Source organism: Triticum dicoccoides, chromosome 6A (genome assembly GCF_002162155.2).
Source record: "Triticum dicoccoides isolate Atlit2015 ecotype Zavitan chromosome 6A, WEW_v2.0, whole genome shotgun sequence".
Taxonomy (NCBI): Eukaryota; Viridiplantae; Streptophyta; class Magnoliopsida; order Poales; family Poaceae; genus Triticum; species Triticum dicoccoides.
In genome coordinates, this window is record NC_041390.1 from 523,992,958 (window position 1) to 524,016,003 (window position 23,046).

Sequence of the window (23,046 nt, forward strand, 5' to 3'; positions counted from 1 at the left end):
CCTCTTCAGCACCGCCCTCACGCGGGGGTCGACGAGCTCCGCGCGGGACCACGCATTGACGGCCTTGGGCTGCCCCGTAGGCAGCACCAGACGGGGGTGGAGGCGCTCGACGTCCACCATGACCCACTTGCTCCGGAAGCCTTCGATCCTCTTCCCAGGCTTCGAGATGGCATTGGAATTGGAGTATGTGATGAAGCTCGCACACGCGGAGACATGGACACCAGAAACCCGGAGGGAAAAATAGTGACGCAACAAGGCCACCGATGGCTTTACCCCGACGTGAGCCTCATAGTAGTAAGCAAAAATCGCCAGGAGAAGAACGGAGTTGGGGTGGAGGTGCAGAGCCTGCAGGTTGTACTGGCGGAGAACAACAAAGAAGAACTCAGAGAAAGGAGGCACCAGACCGGCGACAATGGCGCTCACAAAGAGCAGATAGAAGGTGCTCCCCTTGGCTTCAGGCTGGTCGGAGCCATCCTTGAGCACAGTCGCCCCCTTGCTGCCATGCGCCACTGTCATCAGGCGCGTAAGGGCGAGGTTCTTCTCTGATAGGTTTGGGGAATCTAGGGCCGGTGAGTACTAGGCCTCGGTCGGGGACTTGCGAGGCGCCATGGTGTGCCGGATGAGAAGGATTGAGACAGATCTGGAGGATTTCGGAAGCAAGAAGGAGGAGAGCGAGAAAGGGGATCTGGAGCGAGGCGAACGAGAACAAGGCAAGTAAGTCAGGCCCGGGCACCTCTTATGTCAGATGGGCAGTTGCCAAGGCATCGTGGGGAGCGCATACGCCCACGTCGAATCAATCGCCACGCAGCGCCCAAGGCCGCAGGCTGTTAGGGCCTGCGGCGCTTCGCGCTTGCCCCTTCGCTTTCCTGCTACGCCAAACCCGGGCGTGCCTTGGGCCCGGGGGCTACTGTCGGCGTTCTGGGTACGGGGGTCCCCAGACTTGCCTGCCTGCGGCCTGCGGCGTGGCTCAAGTGGGGGCCCAGCATGGCCCATCTTCATCAGCTCAAGCTCGAGACCCTCGCGAGGGGCCAAGCCTCGCGGGGCGGACGACAGGAAGCTTCCTCAGAGGCAGCCTCATCCGGCAGGCTCGCGAGGAGGCGGAGAGATCAAGGTGGGGATACCTCGCGAGGAACCCGTGACGCAAGCCATGACGATCGAGACCAGGCGGGCGCCAGGCGGGCGCCGGCCTGCAATCCTTATTCCCCTTTGGTGCAAAGGGGGCAAGCATAGGCCGACGCATTGGGCAAAGGTTACCATTCCGGTGCAACAAGACCAAGACCAGCGGAGCGGCAGGATGGAGGTCACCGTGGAGCCCAAGACGGCATCATCACCAGTGCTTTTGGCAGCCGAAGACCACCTTTGGTCAGGATAACTTGTACTATATGTTCCCCTTCAAAATGGCCAATTGTTGGCGCCCTTCCCGCTCATTATTTGGGGAGAGGCCCAGGGCCTCTATAAATAGAGCTAGCAACCACAGAGTAGGAGCGAGCCAGAAATCTGGTAGAGCCCTAGTAGGGAGAGAGAGAGGGGACTGAACTCGCCCTAGCGGTTCATCGCACCAGCTCAAGAACACTTCTCGCGAGGCTGTTCTTCCCTTTGTACTGTTCATCATCAGCCCCTGAGGCAATCCACCACACCACACACTGGAGTAGGGTATTACACCACAACGGTGGCCCGAACCAGTATAAACCTCGTGTCCCTTGTGTTGTTCGTTGTTTCCAGCTTAGATCACGCGAGGAGATTGGACGTAGATCGGTAGGGGAGAGATCTCCGTGCGCACCCCAGTGTTCAAACCTCAAGGGTCTGCCGGAACCCGAAATCTGACAAAATCCATGATTGACATAGGCTGCTTGCACGTATCTTTGAAATTTTGAATAAAACGGGCCTTCAGCTCCGCCCACGACCTAATGGGATTGGCGAGCAACCCCTTCAACCAAGTACGAGCCGGCCCTTCTAACATCATGATGAAATACGTAGCACACGCAACTTCACTAACATCCAGCATTTCCATGGCCATCTCATAACTTTCAACCCAAGCCTCAGGAGGTTGATCTGCTGTGTAATTAGGCACCTTGCAAGGACCCTTGAAATCCTTGGGCAAGCGCTCGTTACACAGAGCTGACACTAAACAGGGCACGCCAAAGGTCTTAGAGGTTATGCATGTTTCCACTAAGGTTGTCGGCTAAACCGAAGACTGTCAATGAGCCGCTTGCTGAGCCGCCAGCTCGGCCTCCTGACGCGCCCTGCCCTGATCCACCAGGGTCTGAGCATTGGCACCGCCGCACGTTGGGTTATGGTGATGTTCACTACTTGAGACCGCTGGTTCGTCAATGTGCCTGCTGTAACTCCGGCTTGGCCGAGGGGTTGAGTGGATCCGCTCGTGACTGTAAGAATAAGCCACCTGCTGAGCCACGATCGTCTGAAGAAGTTCCCTGACCCGTCATGTCTCTACCGCTGCTGGGGACTCGCCTTCAACTGGTAGAGTTGCCAATCGTGATGCCACAACAATCATATTGTCCAAAGGGTTAGGATAATGATCTGGTGGAGTCGAAACATGTTTAGGCGGAATATTGTTCACGCGCGGAGAGTCCATCGTGTGTGGCTGGACCGGTGCTTCGGCTCCAAGCGCTTCGACCATCTGGTTTACCACCGATGGATCACTGGTCCCTGCTACAAGCGTGTTAAAGAGGTTTCTTGGCTCATAAACCGGGGACAGATGACGCCGGTGTCTCCTTCTCATGACCTCATTTGAAGCATTCTGATCCAACGTGAGCCGAAAAGAATCGGCTTGGATCCGATGTGCCTGTGCATCCAAAACGGCATGTTCTACAGCCATCCTGGTGTTCTCAGCCGCCAAGTCTTCCTTAGCTTGAGCTATCTCATCCCGCAACTTAGCCACATCCACCTTGTGCTGATCTTGGTTGTCCGGGGTTACCTCCACCCCCATCAAAGTCGCCAGTGCTTCTAACAATTCGGTGAGAACTTGAGCCGGCGGGCGTATAGAGCCACCAGCACCAGCCGCCGTCGTAGCCATCGAACTAGAGGTCATGGCTGCGGCGGTTGATGGACCAAGCACTGGTTGTGTACCACCCATGAAAACTGCAACCTTGTTCGGCGGCTCGCAGGGGCCCGGAATACTGTCACCATCAGAATAGCCCCCAAGCCAGCCATCCCAGAAGTTGATACAATGAGTTGGTCTCGCCTATGGACGAATCCCCATCAGAATAGATGGCCGTCTCACCGCCAGATACAGATCCATCCTCAATTTCCGCCCCATGAAAAAAACCAACAAAGGCACGCTTCATGACGGGTTGAACCCGGGTAGGCCGCGCACACTGAGCCGTCTCGATGATGTCGGTGTGGATGTCCGGCTCAGGGCCCGGTTCGCCGATCTTGCCGATGAAGACATGGAGCTGAAGGTGACCTGGTACCCGTACTCGCTTGAGACGGCCTCAGGGCCCCAGCCTGCATCATCGATGTAGAGCTTGCCGCGACGACTCTTGGTCATCCGGCCCACAACGTACCCCTTGATCCCTTCGAAGCTGCCCTTCAAGAACTCAAAACCACCGTGCGTGAGCCCCACGATGGGCGCCAACTGTCGTGGAATTGTCATGGAAGATATCCTAGCGGAAGGACTTAGTCGTGGAGCCATCGCAACTAGCTTAGCTTAAAGGGGTTAAATGGGATAAAGGACACATGAGTTTATACTGGTTCGGCCCCTTGCGGTGAAGGTAAAAGCCTAATCCATTTGAGTTTGTATTGCTTGGGTTTCGATTACCAGGGAGCGAATACACTTGACCTAGCTTTCGATCTCTCTTGTTTCTTGTCCTGAACCGCCGCCGGGTCGTCCCTTTATATACATAGGTTGACACCCAGCGGCTCACAGAGTCCCGGCCAGCTCATACACAACGTGTCCGGCTCGGTGGCTAATTACACATGCCTTATACTACAAGTCATACATATATGGCGGTTTACCCCTCCGGGCCTTAAGCCGCCTTTGAGTTTTCGGCCTCTAATAAGCCTGCTTCGTGAACCGCCATCTTCATGGGCTTTGTCCTAACAAGCCACCAGCGGTATAACCTGGCCCCTCCTGGGCGGGTCATACCCAGTAGTTATATCCCCAACCGAGTTGGTATGATAGATTACCTAGTGGTGTCATTTGGTGATCGACCATTCCACGGTGAATACACAAACATTTGGTGTCTCCTTTGTAGCAACTGGCCTATTGTAAATTTGTAATGCATGAAGAGCTTGTGGCCTTCAAATAAATGAGTAACCAAAAGCATTTCGGGGACACCTCGAGAAACTGTCCAAGCATGGAGCTCTCTGCATGGCTCATCTTGCTAGTGTTCTTGCGCAGGCTTCTGTCATGCTGGCCGATACAAATGTGCAAGACTGTATGTATCTCTTGCCTCTTCTTTCAGTTCGGGTCGCTACAGTGTCAATTTGCTCACCATGTTCTTCCTGTCTTTCTGTGTTTGCAGCTGTTAGCCTCAATGGGATCACAGCTTCTTGGGACACCAAACCATCAAACTGGGATGGAAATGATCCATGTGGCGACAACTGGACCGGGATAATTTGCACCTAGGACCGGGTCACATCTGGGTTAGCATCAACACCATAGATTTTTATATAAGCCAGAGCATTTGTTTCTGAACTACCCGTTGCATAGATTTATAAAGTTTAGAGCATGGATTATTCGTTGACTTGCTTGCTCTCTATACTTTCTCTGCAGAATACTTCTTGGTAGCAGTTTTACAGGTGAAATACCTACAGAGATTGGCCAGCTATCAAATCAGATATCTCTGTAAGGAGGCAAAACTTATATACACATATCTAATGTTGCTGAACATTTCTTGTCTGGAGTACATAAATGCAATTTCTGAACTTCTCTTTCTCTACTACCATAAAAATCTGACTTGGTGATGATGGTGTGCCAGTCATATGTTATTTTACACCGTCAGATCTTCATCTAACGAATCCAAAGGAAGGCATGGCATTTTTGCAAAACACCACCCGCCAGTGAGGCCAAATTTGCACTGAACTCCTTTATCTGTCCCCGTCCAACCACCCCCAGAGAGAATAGCCAGAATACCACTCGTGGAAACCACAAGTGCCAAAATACCACTATAAGAAACGGAGGTGCCATAATAGCACTCAAGTTCAGGTTCTTCGTACCCAAATAGCACTACCGTCTATTGTCAAACGGATTCTGTTAGTCAACGATGGATGGAGCTGTCAGTTTTTTCTACCTTACCAAAAGTACCCTTCATCCTATCTTTGAGCGTGTGCGCTGCTGCCTTGGTCAAACATGGCCAGAGGTCTAGCCACGGCTGATGTACGCGGCATCCGGCCACCCTATTGTTGTATCACGCCATTCCCAACGACATGGAGCTGCCGCTCTGCAGCACCTGCGTGCCGCCACGCCCGGCAGAGCAGTCGCAGCCAAGTCGCCTGCTGCGCAGCTGCTCGCGCGTGCTTCACGGCTCCAACTCGCTGCCCTCCCGCGTCCACTGGCCAAAGACATAGTCCTCCTACTCCAGCGTTGGTGGATGTAACAGCAGCACGCACTGGGCATTCGCCAAGAACGACGCATGCATGGGTTGCCATGGACGATCTCCTCTAACCTCCTGCGTCGCTCACCATGGCCACACCTAACAGCTGGACGCCCACGGCCTTCCCCAACAGTTCCCGATTCCCCAACCCGACCTCCCTCACATGCACCCCCACCGCATGTAAAGGGCAAAACAGTATTTTTACTCATCTGTAGTCTCAATTAGCTCATAGTGGTATCTTGGCATGAAAATTTTCAAGTGAGTGCTATTCTGGCACATTGGTTTTTCATAGTGGTATTTTGGCACTTGTGGTTTTCACTAGTGGTAGTTTGGCTATTGGCTCCAACCCCAATGCCTCCCCACAACCGCCCATCCCATCTACATACGTCCTCGTCCTCGACATCTAGAAGTCTAGAACCTTCCATGCCGCCGCCCCTCCAATCGGCCACATGAGCCCTGATTTCCCATGTCGCCACCCGCATCTCAGCCCGGTCTAGGACGCCCTCTCCTGCCCATGCTCTTTTGCGCCTCTGCCCCATCCCAAGACTACCTCGTCGTCCCGAGCTTGCCCAGGAAGCTACTGCAACTACACATGAGATGCTCGATTTTGCTGCACTCCGTGCATGAGAGTGCAAGTTCTCAGATCTGGTGGAGGTCACCTGAATCTCAAGGCAAGCTCATCCCTCTGTTGTCCCGAGCTCGTCCAGAGGATGCCACCACCACTGCACGTGAGGTGCTCGACACCTAGCCTAGCCGCACGTAGGAGGATGCACCACTTGTCGATCTGGTCTAAGCGGCCCCAATCCCAGCGTCAACATATCTCGTCGCTACCAAAATTTAATAGGAGAAGCGAAAGATCTCTCTCTCCTCCATGTGGCTACTCCCACCTCGCCCATGGCTAGGACTAGGGGCACAATTGAGGCAAAAGAGCTCCGCACACCCATTTGCTACGCCTGAACCACCGCATTCTCGGAACCAAGGCTCTGTCCTCTCCTTTTTTTTGACACCTGGCTCTGTCCTCTCCTTCACCCTCCCAGCCACATAGAGTCACCATCGTCATCACCATCGATCCTCTAATCGAGGGAGGGTCAATCTCCAACAACATCTTCACCATCACCATCTTCTCTCAAACCCTAATTCATCTCTTGTATTCGATCTTGATCCCAAAACCTCAGATTGGTACCTCTGGGTTGCTAGTAGTGTTGATTACTCCTTGTAGTTGATGCTAGTTGGTTTATTCGGTGGAAGATCATATGTTCAGATACTTAATGATAATTAATACTCCTATGATTATGATTATGAACATGCTTTGTGAGTAGTTACGTTTGTTCCTGGGGACATGGGAGAAGTCTTGTTATAAGTAATCATGTGAATTTGGTATTCGTTCGATATTTTGATGAGATGTATGTTGTCTCTCCTCTAGTGGTGTTATGTGAACATCGACTATATGACACTTCACCATTATTTGGGCCTAAGGGAAGGCATTGGGAAGTAATAAGTAAATGATGGGTTGCTGGAGTGATAGATGCTTAAACCCTAATTTATGCGTTGCTTCGTAAGGGGCTGATTTGGATCCATACGTTTCATGCTATGGCTAGGTTTATCTTAATTCTTCTTTCATAGTTGCGGATGCTTGAGAGGGGGGTTAATCATAAGTGGGAGGCTTCTCCAAGGAAGGGAAGCACCTAAGCACCGGTCCACCCACATATCAAATTATCAAAGTAACGAACGCGAATCATATGAGCATGATGAAAACCAGCTTGACAGTAATTCCCATGTGTCCTCGAGAGCACTTTGCTTTATATAAGAGTTTGTCCAGGCTTGTCCTTTGCTACAAAAAGGATTGGGCCACCTTGTTGCACCTTGTTTACTTTATTTACTTGTTACCCATTATGATTTATCTTATCGCAAAACTATCTGTTACCGATAATTTCAGTGCTTGCAGAGAATACCTTGCTGAAAACCACTTGTCATTTCCTTCTGCTTCTCGTTGGGTGTCGGTGTCAAAACCGGCAGATCTTGGGTAGGGGGTCCTGAACTGTGTGTCTAAGGATCGAAGCTAACATGAGGCAAGGGACACGATGTTTACCCAGGTTTGGGCCTCTTGATGGAGGTAAAACCCTACGTCATGCTTGATTGACTTTGATGAGTATAGGGGTTACAAGAGTTGATCTACCTCGAGATCGTGATGACTAAACCCTAGATGTCTAGCCTGTATGATTATGATTGCCTCTACGGACTAAACCTTCTGGTTTATATAGATGCCGGAGGGGGCTACGGTCTGTACAGAGTCGGTTTACAAAGAAAGGAATTTTCATATCTGAACACCAAGCTTGCCTTCCACGCCAAGGAGAGTCCCATCCGGACACGGAGGGAAGCCTTCTATCTTGTATCTTCACGGCCCACCAGTCCGGCCCACATCACATAGCCCGGACGCTCGGGGACCCCCTAATCCAGGACCCCCTTAGTAGCCCCAGAACCAGGCTTCAATGACGATGTGTCCGGCGCGCAGATTGTCTTCGGCATTGCAAGGCGGGTTCCTCCTCCGAATACCCCAAAGTAGCTGAACAAAAGAACTATATCTGGCTCTATACAATCTGTTACAACCCTGAATCTCAAGGGTGAAACACTCACACAAAATAAGTCACATCCACCGACAACTTTTTCGGCGAGACGTTATGTTCTGACTTTATCATTATTTTGAACCGTTTTGTGGCCTCCCGCTCTGCGCCTCGAGGCACGGCCTCTATTGACATGTCTTGTAAAAACTTAGATCATATCCCCTTATTGCGGGATTCTCATCAGTATGGGCTGGGGAAATCCAACCGTGTCGTTCGCACGACCCCTTGGGAATAGGCGAATTTTAAGGCCGGGAAGGAGGCACTTGACATTCACTGCCTTTATAAAAGGATAAGGATCTATCCCTCTTCCCTGCACCTTCCTCCCTTCATGCTTCCTCGAGCTCCAATGCCCCAATCCCAAGCTTTTCCCTTCACCCCCACTTCTCCAGCCATGGCTGGATCCAGTTCCCAGGGCAAGTGGATGGCCTCTTCCGTAACGGAGAAGGACATCAAGGATCTACGGGAAGTGAGGTACTTGACGGCGGAGATCACGCACAGGCTTCCTACCCCAAGGCAGGTCATCCCTACCCCAAAGTCCGGCGAAAGGGTGGTATTTATCCCCCACTTCCTCCGAGGACTCGGGTTTGCCCTTCATCCCTTCGTCCGAGGTCTCATGTTTGACAATGGGCTTGTCACATCCCTAGCTGCTGGTAGTGCTCTAGGCTAGCTTCATGTTTGCATCATGTTTAAATTTTGCCTAAGATTGAAATGGGGATGTTCAAACCCTAGCATTAAATCAACTCAACTAGGGTGAATTAAAATCTTTTCAATAAACCCAAAAGGTTCCTAAGAAAAGTTCATGATTTCTGGTTAAGGTGGAAACCTCTGCCAAAAATGATGATTATATTCTTAGGTCATTTTTGGATTTTTGAATTAAATCATATTGTATTTGACTTTGGGCATTTAAATACTATAAATAATTTAAATGCTCAAATAAAAGTTGGAAATTGATAAGGGTCACTGAAATAATTCAGAAAGTACCCATAATTATTTCCAGGATTTTATAAAATGATTTGATATTTTAAAACAAATCAAAAACAAATTGCAGAAATAGAAAAATATAAAACAGAATAGAAATAAAAGAGAGGAGAGAAACCTTACCTGGCGCTCACCTGGTAGCCCACCTGGCCCAGCAGCACGGCCCAGCCCGCCACCGCTACTCCCCTGTCGTCTTCCTCCTCGCCAGAAGGACGCGGACACCGCGACGCCGCCGTGCGCGCCACCTCCACCCTGCTCTGGCCACCTCCTGCTTCCTCCCCGAGCCCTCTGGTGACGCCACGCACTTCCCCTCGCCCCCTGCACCTCCCCTCTCTTCCCCTGGACCCCGTTCCCTCCTCTGCTTCCCTCCCTGCACGCGCCCGAGCGGAGCCCGTCGCCACCGACGCCGTTCGCCGCGGCCACCATCCCCCTCTCGCCTCCCCGACGCCTCCCAGAGCTCCGCAGTGCCTCCCTCGACCTCCTCGACGTCTCACGCGACCAGAAGGGCCCCGAGCAGCCGCCATCGTCATCATCCCCAAGCTTCGGCCCCGGCGCCGTTCTCCGTCGAATTCGGCCACTCCGGCGCGCCCCCGAGCCCACTGACCCTCCCTACAGCTCCGCGGTGAGCCTCTGTGCAGAACCCCTCTCTCTCCCCTCGTGTTTGCGAGCCCTAGGCCATAGTTCCGTCGAGACCGAGACCTCACCGGCGCCGGACTTGTCGCCGTCGTTGTTTTGGTTCACCTCAGTCCAAGCCGAGCACGCAGACGTACTCAGAGCACTCCCAGGAGCCCGTAGCACCCACCAACCCCTCCTCCCATGCACCATAGCGCCGGTCCCGCGAACCCCCGAGCTCCGGCCGCCGCCGGGGTCGATGCCGCGCTCAACTCCGGCCACCCCACGCCCTCTCGTGGCACCCCCTAGATGCGCGGGAGCACGGGCTTCCTCCTGGTGCCCTCAGGGTGCCCAACCGCAGCCTGTAGTGCCAACCCGAGCTACTCCGGCGAGGTTCCGCCGTCGCCGTGGTCGCCGGCGTCACTCACCGACGTGGCCACTTAATTAGGGCGTAAACACCTCGCTAATCACCCACTAGAGCCACTGCCAAGTGGGCCCCCGTGCCTAATTAATTAGTTTAACCTCTCTGTTTAGATTAGTACTAATTTTGTGGGCCCCATAGGTCAGTTTGACCTGGCCCCGTCACACTTTGACCGACCCCACACGTCGGAGTTGACCAGGCTGATGTGTCCGTTGACTGGGCCCACCTGCCAGCGACCTAAACGAGCCCTAAGTCACTGACTAATGGGACCCTCTGGTCAGGTTTGACCCGGGGCAGCCCTGTTGACTTGCTGACGCAAGCATGACGCAGTGCTGATGTCATAACTCATTTTCTGGATTTAATTTAATTCTGAAATTCCAGAAAATGCCTAAAACTTCTAAAAATCATAGAAAATTAACCGTAACTCCAAATTAAATAATTTATATATGAAAAATTATCAGAAAAATTCAAGGAATCCATCTGTACCATCTTCATGCATGTTAGAACAACTTATCACTACTGTTTAGGACAAATGAAGTGAATGACATTTAAATAACCCCATATGGAGTTTGAATTTGAATCTTGGATTCAAACCAACTTCATTTAATCTGTTGCTAGTCGCATTAGCCCAAAACACATTCATATTGCCATGTCATAGCATGCATCATATTGTGCATTGCATTGATCGTGTTTTTCTGTGTTGCCGGTATTTGTCCCCTCTCGATAGACGTGATACCGATGATGTGATCGTTGACACTGATGAAGACTCAATGTTATCTTCAGAAGTGCCAGGCAAGCAAAACCCCCTTGTTCATTCTGATACAATCCTACTCTCTCGCTCCTGCTCTCTTTTACTGCATTAGGACAACAACGATTCATCTGTTACCTGCTGCGGTAGCTGAACCCCTTTATCCTTTGCATGACCTGTCATTCCACAGTAAATAGATGAAACCCACTAGTATGAGTAGGAATTGTTTGAGCCCTGTTGTGCCTACTCATTCATGCTTGTTTGTCATGCCTGCTACTGCTTAGAGTTGAGTCAGGTCTGATTCATCGGGGATGAATCAGAGGCGGGTGAACATGTCCTACTGTGTGTGAGCTAAGTGTGTGAACACGATTTGGTAAAAGGTGTCGGTGAGAGGCCATGTAGGAGTACATGGTGGGTTGTCTCATTGAAGCCGTCCTCAGGAACTGAGTTCTGTGTTTGTGATCCATGATTCAGCTACTACCATACATTGGGCCCTGAAATATGACCCCGCTCGACCTCTTATTCACCCTTGTCCTCTGTCCAGGAGTTGCAAGTAGTTTCTGGTTTTTGTAGTATGCTGGAGGCCGTGGACAGCGCTGACCGTAGGGGTGGGCTGTGATGCGGTAGGCACGTGGCCGGGTATACCGGGCGCCCGTTTGGTGTCACGGAACCCTGTTCACATCGTTTGGGGCTGTGAGCGAAACTCCGGCCGGATCTCCTCATGGATGGAACCCGAATAGGCGATAAACCTGGACTAGAGACTTGAGTGTTTAGGTAGGTCGTGGTCTACACCCACGTCGGCTTTCGCTTGAAGTCTGCCGAGCACATGTCGTGTGCAGACGCTAAGTGGTGGAAACATGTATGAAGAAGTACACCCCTGCAGGGTTAACATCATCTATTCGAATAGCCGTGTCCGCGGTAAAGGACTTCTGGGTTGCTTATATCAGTTCATAGACAAGTGAAAGTGGATACCCTAAAATACGCAAGATAAGCGTGAGTGCTATGGATGGCGTTCTCGTAGGGAGACGGGAGCGGATCCATAGTGGTGTATTGATATGGTGAATATGTGGACTCGTGTGCGCCACCTCAAAAGAGTTACTTGTAGTCGTAGTTCAGGTTAGCCACCGAGTCAAAGCTGGCTTGCTGCAGTTAAACCCCACCATCCCTTTGTTGATAATGATGCATATGTAGATAGTTCTGATGTAAGTCTTGCTGGGTACATTTGTACTCACGTTTGCCTATTTTATGTTTTTGCAGAGAGACTTCAGTCTCACTAGTAGTTCCACGTGGACTTCGACGTTTAGCTTGATACCTCAGCTACGATCTTGTGCCTCGGCAGGATTTGGTAGATAGTCAGGCTTCTCAGCCCTTTTCATTTATAGATGTCTGTACTCAGACATGATAGCTTCCGCTTGTGCTTGATTTGTATGCTCTGAGTGTTGGGTCATGAGACCCCTGTTGTAATGTCTCGCTCCTCGGAGCCTATTGAATAAATTACTTGAGTCGTAGAGTCATGTTGTGATGCCATGTTGTATTTGCACATATCGAGCATATTGTGTGTATGTTATTGAAATGCTTGGTATGTGTGGGATCTGACCATCTAGTTGTTTATCTTTAGTAGCCTCTCTTACGGGGAAATGTCTCCTGGTGTTTCCACCGAGCCATGGTAGCTTGCTACTGCTCCGGAACACTTAGGCTGGCCGGCATGTGTCCTTCTTCGTTCCTGTGTCTGTCCCTTCGGGGAAATGTCACGCGATGAATACCGGAGTCTTGTTAGCCCGCTACAGCCCGGTTCACCGGAGTCCTGCTAGCCCAGTGCTACAGCCTGGATTCACTCGCTGATGACCGACACGTTCGATGCTGGGTCATGGATGCCTGTCCCTGTAAGTTTGTGCCGCTTTGGGTTTACGACTAGCCATGTCAGCCCGGACTCCTTATCATATGGATGCTAGCGACACTGTCATATACGTGTGCCAAAAGGCGCAAACGGTCCCGGGCAAAGGTAAGGCGACACCCGTGGGAATACCGTGCGTGAGGCCGCAAAGTGATATGAGGTGTTACATGCTAGATCGATGTGGCATCGAGTCGGGGTCCTGACAGCGTTGGTATCAGAGCTTGACTGCCTGTAGGATTACCAAGCCAAACTGGTCGAAGTTGAGTCTAGAAATTCTTAGTTATATAAGGGAATTGATTGTGGGATGGAACGTAAGGCTCTTTTTACTCCTTATACCTCATGCCCTTCTGATCTGAGTCATCTTATCTTTCCTGCGGGGATTAATAACTAGGCTATCTCTTCTTTCTATTAGGATCACGTGTTACTAATTAGTAGACTTATAAGATTGTTGGATTTAAGTCTCAGTTCAGTTCCTACTACTTCCGTATGTTAATTGTTGATCTCGGAACCTTGATATTGTGCTTCTGAGTGGTTATGCCACCATTTTTGTGATTGTCTCAAATCTTTTTGAGCAATTATAGCCGTTATGCTGTCCGAGTCATCCCAGGTTTCTAAATAGTCCGATGCATTTGCAAATCCCTTCCTTCTGTTTCCGATGTTCCCATGGGCCAGATTAACCACACTAATCGGTGTGTTGAGGTAATTATTGCCTCGACCTATATGTTGGGATTATTATTATGACCCTAAGTGCTTAGGGGATCATCTAGTGGTCTAGCCATGATTTGTGTCCTAGTGTGAAGATTCTGGCCTTTATTCTCGGAAGCATCCCGTGATGCTACTTAGTAGTAGGTATTCTACTCCTGGGTTCTGAACCCGAGATTCACTCTACCTACTTCATGTTGATAGTAATTGCTAGTGCCTTTAGGATATTAGTAACCTTTGCGATAGTCCTTGAAGTCCGTGGTATCTTCTTCTTCCAAATACCATGAACTACTTATGGCAGATGTTTATTGGATCAAAAAAAATCACAATTAGAGTACTCTTGAGGAGTTCTCCATTCATAAATCGTGACTCTGCCAGTTCTACCTTTCTGCATGGGTTATCCGGAAGAAATATGTTGAACTTGGTTCGACATACTAATCTATGCATCCACAACTCAGAAAGTTATATGTTCCTTTGAGTTGTTCTCTTTAGTTGCATTCTGACCCTCGTCTATCAATCGATAGTCAAGAGTATGCGTGCGTTCGTTCATCGATGCCTATGACTCTTGTGGTCTGTCAAGCCATTCTATTCCGGAATGACTAGGAGAAACAAACTCCAGTACCTCTTCCATATCTAGGACTGGGTCAAAATAGTTGTATTCCGCAGGTCAAATGCCAATCCAGCTTTTGGTTCTGCTCTACCTTGGAGTATTACATATTTTATATCGAGATTGTTATAGGAATTGCACACCATCCTATGAACTCTTGGTACAGTGATACTTCTTGCCATCATTGTTCATTCCTTGGTTCCTGTGTTATTGTAACCGGAATGCCGACAAATGAATCATGGCGTGTGAAATCAATACTGCTAGCAACTCTGTTGCTTGGTAGTTAAAGGATAATAATTTCATTCTTAGTATGTTGGTTTTCGAATCATCCTTCTAAGACTGATCATGCTACCTAGTCCTTATTTCGGTGCACCCTTCGATTGATGAGTTAGGATTTTGTCAAGTCCTCGCTCATTTGATCATATCGTCTTGCCCTGAAAGGCAAGATTGTTCTCGAGCTTAGTAACATACCGGTGGTTCGTGATTTTCTGGATGTCTTCTCGGAAGTATTACCAGGTTGTCACCTGACTGTTATGTTGAGCTCGTGATCAAGTTGGTTTCTTGTGAACCACCCTTTCTCCAAGAATCTGTGATGGATATCCCGGAGCTAGTTGGTTAAGCTAGACAACAACTTGGAGAGTTGGAAGATAAAAGCTTGCCTGACTTAGTTCGTTCCAAAGGGATATTCTTGTGTAGTGTGTGTTGAAGAAAGATGATATCTCCATCGATTGGTCCTTGTGATCAGTTGCTGGACCTATTGTCTTATCAATCCTTTGATTTGAGTGTGGGCTATCGTCAAATCAAATCAGTACCAACGATGCTCGTAATGTTGTCTTACTCGTGGTTGACCCCTCGAGCATACACCATTATATCTTTGGTCTGACCAATGCTATCACTTGTTCACTTAACTATGGAATTCCTTTTAAAAGGAAACCTAGATGAATTGTTGTTGAGCCCATTGACAACATCTTTATCTCCTCCATAATTTTGTTGAACATTAAGCTAGTGTTGGAAACTTTTGAAAGCATTTGTTCATGCTAGCTCATGAAGCATATGTTTGGATGAAGGTAGTGACTTCCTTTAATTCATGTGCATATGATGCAAGTTGCCGCCGTGGACTCGAGAAAGTCAATGTTGCTTCCTCTGGAATCATCGCAAGTCAGTCATGCACACGTGCGAAGAATTCTGTGGTTTGAAGACTTGCAACCTTCAATCTATATGTATCCCTAGCACACCAAGCCACTGATTGATTTGTTCAAGGAGAAGAAGTTTCTTCTTAAGAGTATACCTTATGCAAGGATTTTGATATCCTCGATGATGGTTCCCCTCCTGAACTCGGTAGTGTTTTATTATAAGACTACCACGTGGCCATGCTTGTCTGGGACAACGTGTTCACATGTTTGTAGCAGAACCAGCTCATGTTTTGGAGCTTACTATCGTAGTTCATTTCCCGAGAATCTCGCAACGTCATCTCGTCGATTTGTGTTGCAAACTTTCGTTTTCCTTCCTAAGACTCGATGAGTCTGGAATATCCTGACACCAACCAGATCTGAATCCCAGGGCAGATATGATGGTTGGAACATTTCCCAAGAACTATAATATTGGTCCCCCGATAACCGGTAAAGTGGATGTCATGGCCAACACACCCAGCCGGAATACCTATTATTGTAGTATCTTGTTTGAGGAAGTTGGCCACCTCCCCATAAGGATTTCGTAGGATTTACCTCCCTAGTTGTTCCTTATGGATTCTTGTGCTCCCGAAGTCCGACTTTTACTTGATGTCCTAGATACCAGACCATTTCTATGAATGGGTTACACTAGCACATCAAGGAGAACATTAGAAGCGGAGTGCTAAATGTCTCTCGGTCGATCATCCAGATTTTTATTTCCTTGGCCTCGCTAAGGTGAAATATGAGAAAGTGTTATCCTCCTTTGCATCTGCATCGTCCATCGATGTTCATCATGGTGGTATGTTGTGTTGCCAGGATCTTTGACACGGATGTTGGTAAAACCTTGATGAATATGGAAATGCTCAAGTTCTTGAGAGCACGCACAAGCGCTACGTCTTATCATCGGCACTAGCTGGGATTGCCCCAGATTTCCTCGGTTATGCTATAACCATTCCAACAGTGAATTCACTTTCTATTGTTGGGTTCTTCCCCAGTTACCAGAATCATTCCCAGCATTTGCATTTTGTTCCCAGCTTGCACCGCCAATGTGCCATTCTACCATGGGTCTCTTCCATTTCCGGTGATAAGCAAAATTCATCCATTACGTTGTTTTCAACAAGGTAATCCACATCATCCAAGTCCGAGTATGCCATTCTACCGACCCCCTCCAAACGATCGTTGTGAATTGCCTTAGGCTGGTTTAAAGAGTTTCAATGATCTCTGAATCAGAAGTAATTCTTTTTGCCACTTAAGGGGATATCTCTACGAGTCACCTTCCCTAAGGTGTATCGTTATGGTATCATGGCAACTCAACTCCTCGCTACATTGACAATCGTTTACCACCTTCTTAGGTATGAAATTGTTGTCTACCTAGTGAACCTTCGTCATCTGCTTCACTCCATTCCTATGGGTGCGTGCTTCGTCTCTCAGCTCGAGAAATGTTGCTATGTCTCATTCCGTGGGTTAATCCTGAGTTGTTCGACCTTCGAGAAGAACAATTCTTTTAGGGTCTTTCCTTTCCCCTCGTTGTCATAATAACTGGAGTTCTCAGAACAAGACATCAAGACAATGATGGTGAATGAATCAACGTTCAACTGAAGTGCACCTGGATCGTGAAGATTGTACTAGTTTGCGTTTCCCCTTCATCCTACCCTACGCTTGAATCTCGAGACGAGATTCTTGTTTAGTGGGGGTGAGTTGTCACATCCCTAGCTGCTGGTAGTGCTCTAGGCTAGCTTCATGTTTGCATCATGTTTAAATTTTGCCTAAGATTGAAATGGGGATGTTCAAACCCTAGCATTAAATCAACTCAACTAGGGTGAATTAAAATCTTTTCAATAAACCCAAAAGGTTCCTAAGAAAAGTTCATGATTTCTGGTTAAGGTGGAAACCTCTGCCAAAAATGATGATTATATTCTTAGGTCATTTTTGGATTTTTGAATTAAATCATATTGTATTTGACTTTGGGCATTTAAATACTATAAATAATTTAAATGCTCAAATAAATGTTGGAAATTGATAAGGGTCACTGAAATAATTCAGAAAGTACCCATAATTATTTCCAGGATTTTATAAAATGATTTGATATTTTAAAACAAATCAAAAATAAATTGCAGAAATAGAAAAATATAAAACAGAATAGAAATAAAAGAGAGGGGAGAAACCTTACCTGGCGCTCACCTGGTAGCCCACCTGGCCCAGCAGCACGGCCCAGCCCGCCACCGCTACTCCCCTGTCGTCTTCCTCCTCGCCAGAAGGACGCGGACACCGCGACGCCGCCGTGCGCGCCACCTCCACCCTGCTCTGGCCACCTCCTGCTTCCTCCCCGAGCCCTCTGGTGACGCCACGCACTTCCCCTCGCCCCCTGCACCTCCCCTCTCTTCCCCTGGACCCCGTTCCCTCCTCTGCTTCCCTCCCTGCACGCGCCCAAGCGGAGCCCGTCGCCACCGACGCCGTTCGCCGCGGCCACCATCCCCCTCTCGCCTCCCCGACGCCTCCCAGAGCTCCGCAGTGCCTCCCTCGACCTCCTCGACGTCTCACGCGACCAGAAGGGCCCCGAGCAGCCGCCATCGTCATCATCCCCAAGCTTCGGCCCCGGCGCCGTTCTCTGTCGAATTCGGCCACTCCGGCGCGCCCCCGAGCCCACTGACCCTCCCTACAGCTCCGCGGTGAGCCTCTGTGCAGAACCCCTCTCTCTCCCCTTGTGTTTGCGAGCCCTAGGCCATAGTTCCGTCGAGACCGAGACCTCACCGGCGCCGGACTTGTCGCCGTCGTCGTTTTGGTTCACCTCCGTCCAAGCCGAGCACGCAGACGTACTCAGAGCACTCCCAGGAGCCCGTAGCGCCCACCAACCCCTCCTCCCATGCACCATAGCGCCGGTCCCGCGAACCCCCGAGCTCCGGCCGCCGCCGGGGTCGATGCCGCGCTCAACTCCGGCCACCCCACGCCCTCTCGTGGCACCCCCTAGATGCGCGGGAGCACGGGCTTCCTCCTGGTGCCCTCAGGGTGCCCAACCGCAGCCTGTAGTGCCAACCCGAGCTACTCCGGCGAGGTTCCGCCGTCGCCGTGGTCGCCGGCGTCACTCACCGACGTGGCCACTTAATTAGGGCGTAAACACCTCGCTAATCACCCACTAGAGCCACTGCCAAGTGGGCCCCCGTGCCTAATTAATTAGTTTAACCTCTCTGTTTAGATTAGTACTAATTTTGTGGGCCCCATAGGTCAGTTTGACCTGGCCCCGTCACACTTTGACCGACCCCACACGTCGGAGTTGACCAGGCTGATGTGTCCGTTGACTGGGCCCACCTGCCAGCGACCTAAACGAGCCCTAAGTCACTGACTAATGGGACCCTCTGGTCAGGTTTGACCCGGGGCAGCCCTGTTGACTTGCTGACGCAAGCATGACGCAGTGCTGATGTCATAACTCATTTTCTGGATTTAATTTAATTCTGAAATTCCAGAAAATGCCTAAAACTTCTAAAAATCATAGAAAATTAACCGTAACTCCAAATTAAATAATTTATATATGAAAAATTATCAGAAAAATTCAAGGAATCCATCTGTACCATCTTCATGCATGTTAGAACAACTTATCACTACTGTTTAGGACAAATGAAGTGAATGACATTTAAATAACCCCATATGGAGTTTGAATTTGAATCTTGGATTCAAACCAACTTCATTTAATCTGTTGCTAGTCGCATTAGCCCAAAACACATTCATATTGCCATGTCATAGCATGCATCATATTGTGCATTGCATTGATCGTGTTTTTCTGTGTTGCCGGTATTTGTCCCCTCTCGATAGACGTGATACCGATGATGTGATCGTTGACACTGATGAAGACTCAATGTTATCTTCAGAAGTGCCAGGCAAGCAAAACCCCCTTGTTCATTCTGATACAATCCTACTCTCTCGCTCCTGCTCTCTTTTACTGCATTAGGACAACAACGATTCATCTGTTACCTGCTGCGGTAGCTGAACCCCTTTATCCTTTGCATGACCTGTCATTCCACAGTAAATAGATGAAACCCACTAGTATGAGTAGGAATTGTTTGAGCCCTGTTGTGCCTACTCATTCATGCTTGTTTGTCATGCCTGCTACTGCTTAGAGTTGAGTCAGGTCTGATTCATCGGGGATGAATCAGAGGCGGGTGAACATGTCCTACTGTGTGTGAGCTAAGTGTGTGAACACGATTTGGTAAAAGGTGTCGGTGAGAGGCCATGTAGGAGTACATGGTGGGTTGTCTCATTGAAGCCGTCCTCAGGAACTGAGTTCTGTGTTTGTGATCCATGATTCAGCTACTACCATACATTGGGCCCTGAAATATGACCCCGCTCGACCTCTTATTCACCCTTGTCCTCTGTCCAGGAGTTGCAAGTAGTTTCTGGTTTTTGTAGTATGCTGGAGGCCGTGGACAGCGCTGACCGTAGGGGTGGGCTGTGATGCGGTAGGCACGTGGCCGGGTATACCGGGCGCCCGTTTGGTGTCACGGAACCCTGTTCACATCGTTTGGGGCTGTGAGCGAAACTCCGGCCGGATCTCCTCATGGATGGAACCCGAATAGGCGATAAACCTGGACTAGAGACTTGAGTGTTTAGGTAGGTCGTGGTCTACACCCACGTCGGCTTTCGCTTGAAGTCTGCCGAGCACATGTCGTGTGCAGACGCTAAGTGGTGGAAACATGTATGAAGAAGTACACCCCTGCAGGGTTAACATCATCTATTCGAATAGCCGTGTCCGCGGTAAAGGACTTCTGGGTTGCTTATATCAGTTCATAGACAAGTGAAAGTGGATACCCTAAAATACGCAAGATAAGCGTGAGTGCTATGGATGGCGTTCTCGTAGGGAGACGGGAGCGGATCCATAGTGGTGTATTGATATGGTGAATATGTGGACTCGTGTGCGCCACCTCAAAAGAGTTACTTGTAGTCGTAGTTCAGGTTAGCCACCGAGTCAAAGCTGGCTTGCTGCAGTTAAACCCCACCATCCCTTTGTTGATAATGATGCATATGTAGATAGTTCTGATGTAAGTCTTGCTGGGTACATTTGTACTCACGTTTGCCTATTTTATGTTTTTGCAGAGAGACTTCAGTCTCACTAGTAGTTCCACGTGGACTTCGACGTTTAGCTTGATACCTCAGCTACGATCTTGTGCCTCGGCAGGATTTGGTAGATAGTCAGGCTTCTCAGCCCTTTTCATTTATAGATGTCTGTACTCAGACATGATAGCTTCCGCTTGTGCTTGATTTGTATGCTCTGAGTGTTGGGTCATGAGACCCCTGTTGTAATGTCTCGCTCCTCGGAGCCTATTGAATAAATTACTTGAGTCGTAGAGTCATGTTGTGATGCCATGTTGTATTTGCACATATCGAGCATATTGTGTGTATGTTATTGAAATGCTTGGTATGTGTGGGATCTGACCATCTAGTTGTTTATCTTTAGTAGCCTCTCTTACGGGGAAATGTCTCCTAGTGTTTCCACCGAGCCATGGTAGCTTGCTACTGCTCCGGAACACTTAGGCTGGCCGGCATGTGTCCTTCTTCGTTCCTGTGTCTGTCCCTTCGGGGAAATGTCACGCGATGAATACCGGAGTCCTGTTAGCCCGCTACAGCCCGGTTCACCGGAGTCCTGCTAGCCCAGTGCTACAGCCTGGATTCACTCGCTGATGACCGACACGTTCGATGCTGGGTCATGGATGCCTGTCCCTATAAGTTTGTGCCGCTTTGGGTTTACGACTAGCCATGTCAGCCCGGACTCCTTATCATATGGATGCTAGCGACACTGTCATATACGTGTGCCAAAAGGCGCAAACGGTCCCGGGCAAAGGTAAGGCGACACCCGTGGGAATACCGTGCGTGAGGCCGCAAAGTGATATGAGGTGTTACATGCTAGATCGATGTGGCATCGAGTCGGGGTCCTGACAGGGCTGGATTTCCATAATCTGGCCCCGAATTCCTTCCTTCACATCTCGGCGTTCATCGTCGTGTGTGAGGCATTCCTCCGCGTTACCCCACACTTTGCCCTGTGGCTCAAGGTCTTCCATGTCAAGCCAAAGGTGGTCGACGGTCAACACGCCGAGTGCGGCGGCGCTATGGTGAGCAAGGTCCACCGTGTTACCTGGCCCAAAGGGACATTTGTGGACACAGTAAGGGTATAGCAGCAGGAGTGGTTCTACATCACCGAACCCCGCGGCACCAAGTGGGCGGCCGCTCCTGCTTTCAGATCCGGTCCCCCACTGCGATTTCCATCTTGGACCAAGAAAGGTCTAGACTGGGGATCCTCTGACGAGGTGTTGATGTTGCAATAATGCATCAAGAGTATGATAGAAAAGGACATCACCCTTGCCGATGTGGTCCAGGTGATGCTTATCCGTGGAGCTCTCCCCTGCCAACGACGGCCTCTCAACATGTGGGAGTTTAATCCGGAAGAGCCACAGACCCTGCAACGATTCTTTGGCACGATGCACAAATGGATCTGGAAGCTGCTCTTCAAGAATCAGAAGATGTGGCCACGGACGTTGGACGACACCGGCCTCGACTGCAACAATCCGGCCTCCCCAGTAAGTGTTAAATTTCCGAACATTACCTAGTTCGTCAATCTTTAGGGAGGGGTACAGAAAATTCTGCCTCTTAAATAGGGCTGCATAAAGAAAATGAAGCAGATCAGATGTCTGGCTCCACTCCCCGAAGACTCAGCCAAACCTCTGTTAATGAGGATGCTGGTCCCGGTGCCCTACCAGGCGCCGGTAAAGAAAGACAAGAAGAAGGGCAAGGAGGCCTATGATGGCCTCCACCACGAAGCTACTTCGGGCGCTATGTCTGGAGGGACCGAGGCTCCTTCCTCCCACGAGGAAGATGAAGGCGAGGAGGAGGGGGAGGAGGAAGAAGAGAGCCCCTCCCTCAAAGGGAAAAAGGCGGCCTCCGCAGATCCGGAGGAGGGAGCATCCAAGAAGAGAAGGATATCCTTTTCAGACGACTCGGATTCGGACGCCGAAGCAATCCCCAAGCATCACCCCCGGACCAAGCCTATTGCCGCATCGTAAGAACCTAAGGATGCTTCACATATTTTCAATCCTTTATGAATTGTGAGAATAATATTAAATCATGTGTTTCAGTCCGGCCCGCGATCTCCCTCAACAATCCTCCTCGTCAGGGGATTTGCTGCCGGAGATGATGGAGAGCGGGACGCCTCCGCAAGTTTCCTCGCCCCCTAGGGAGGATGACGTCGAGGTGTCATCCCAGAGGATTTCTCCTGACCATCGAGAAGTGCAGGGGACCATCAATACAGCACCGGAGGGTAATACCTCGGCCGTTGAGGACACGGGGGGCGCGACCCCCGTGAAGACCGGGGATGGGGGCCCTAGATTGTTCGACCCCCAGCCGAATACTGCTCCAGAGGCAGGTCCGGAGTTGAGTGAGCGATCCCCTGCAAGAGAGGGGGGGAGCGCCTATTCTCGCGATGACCTCCATGAATCCGGAGGCGCCAAACATGTTGAGGGACGAACTATGGAGTGCGTCCATCTTAGAGGAGCACCGTACCTTGATGGGTACGGTGGCTGAGTAGATTCAGTCCGCTAAAAGCGGGCTAAATGAAGCCTTTACGAGCCTTCTAACAGGCTTCGAGGTATGCGATGTAATGTCTTTAGCCACTTTCCATATGGAAAATATGTCTGTGTATTGATAGTAGCCCCTGATACTCTATCGGCCTATGAAGAAGGGCGAACAGAGGATATATA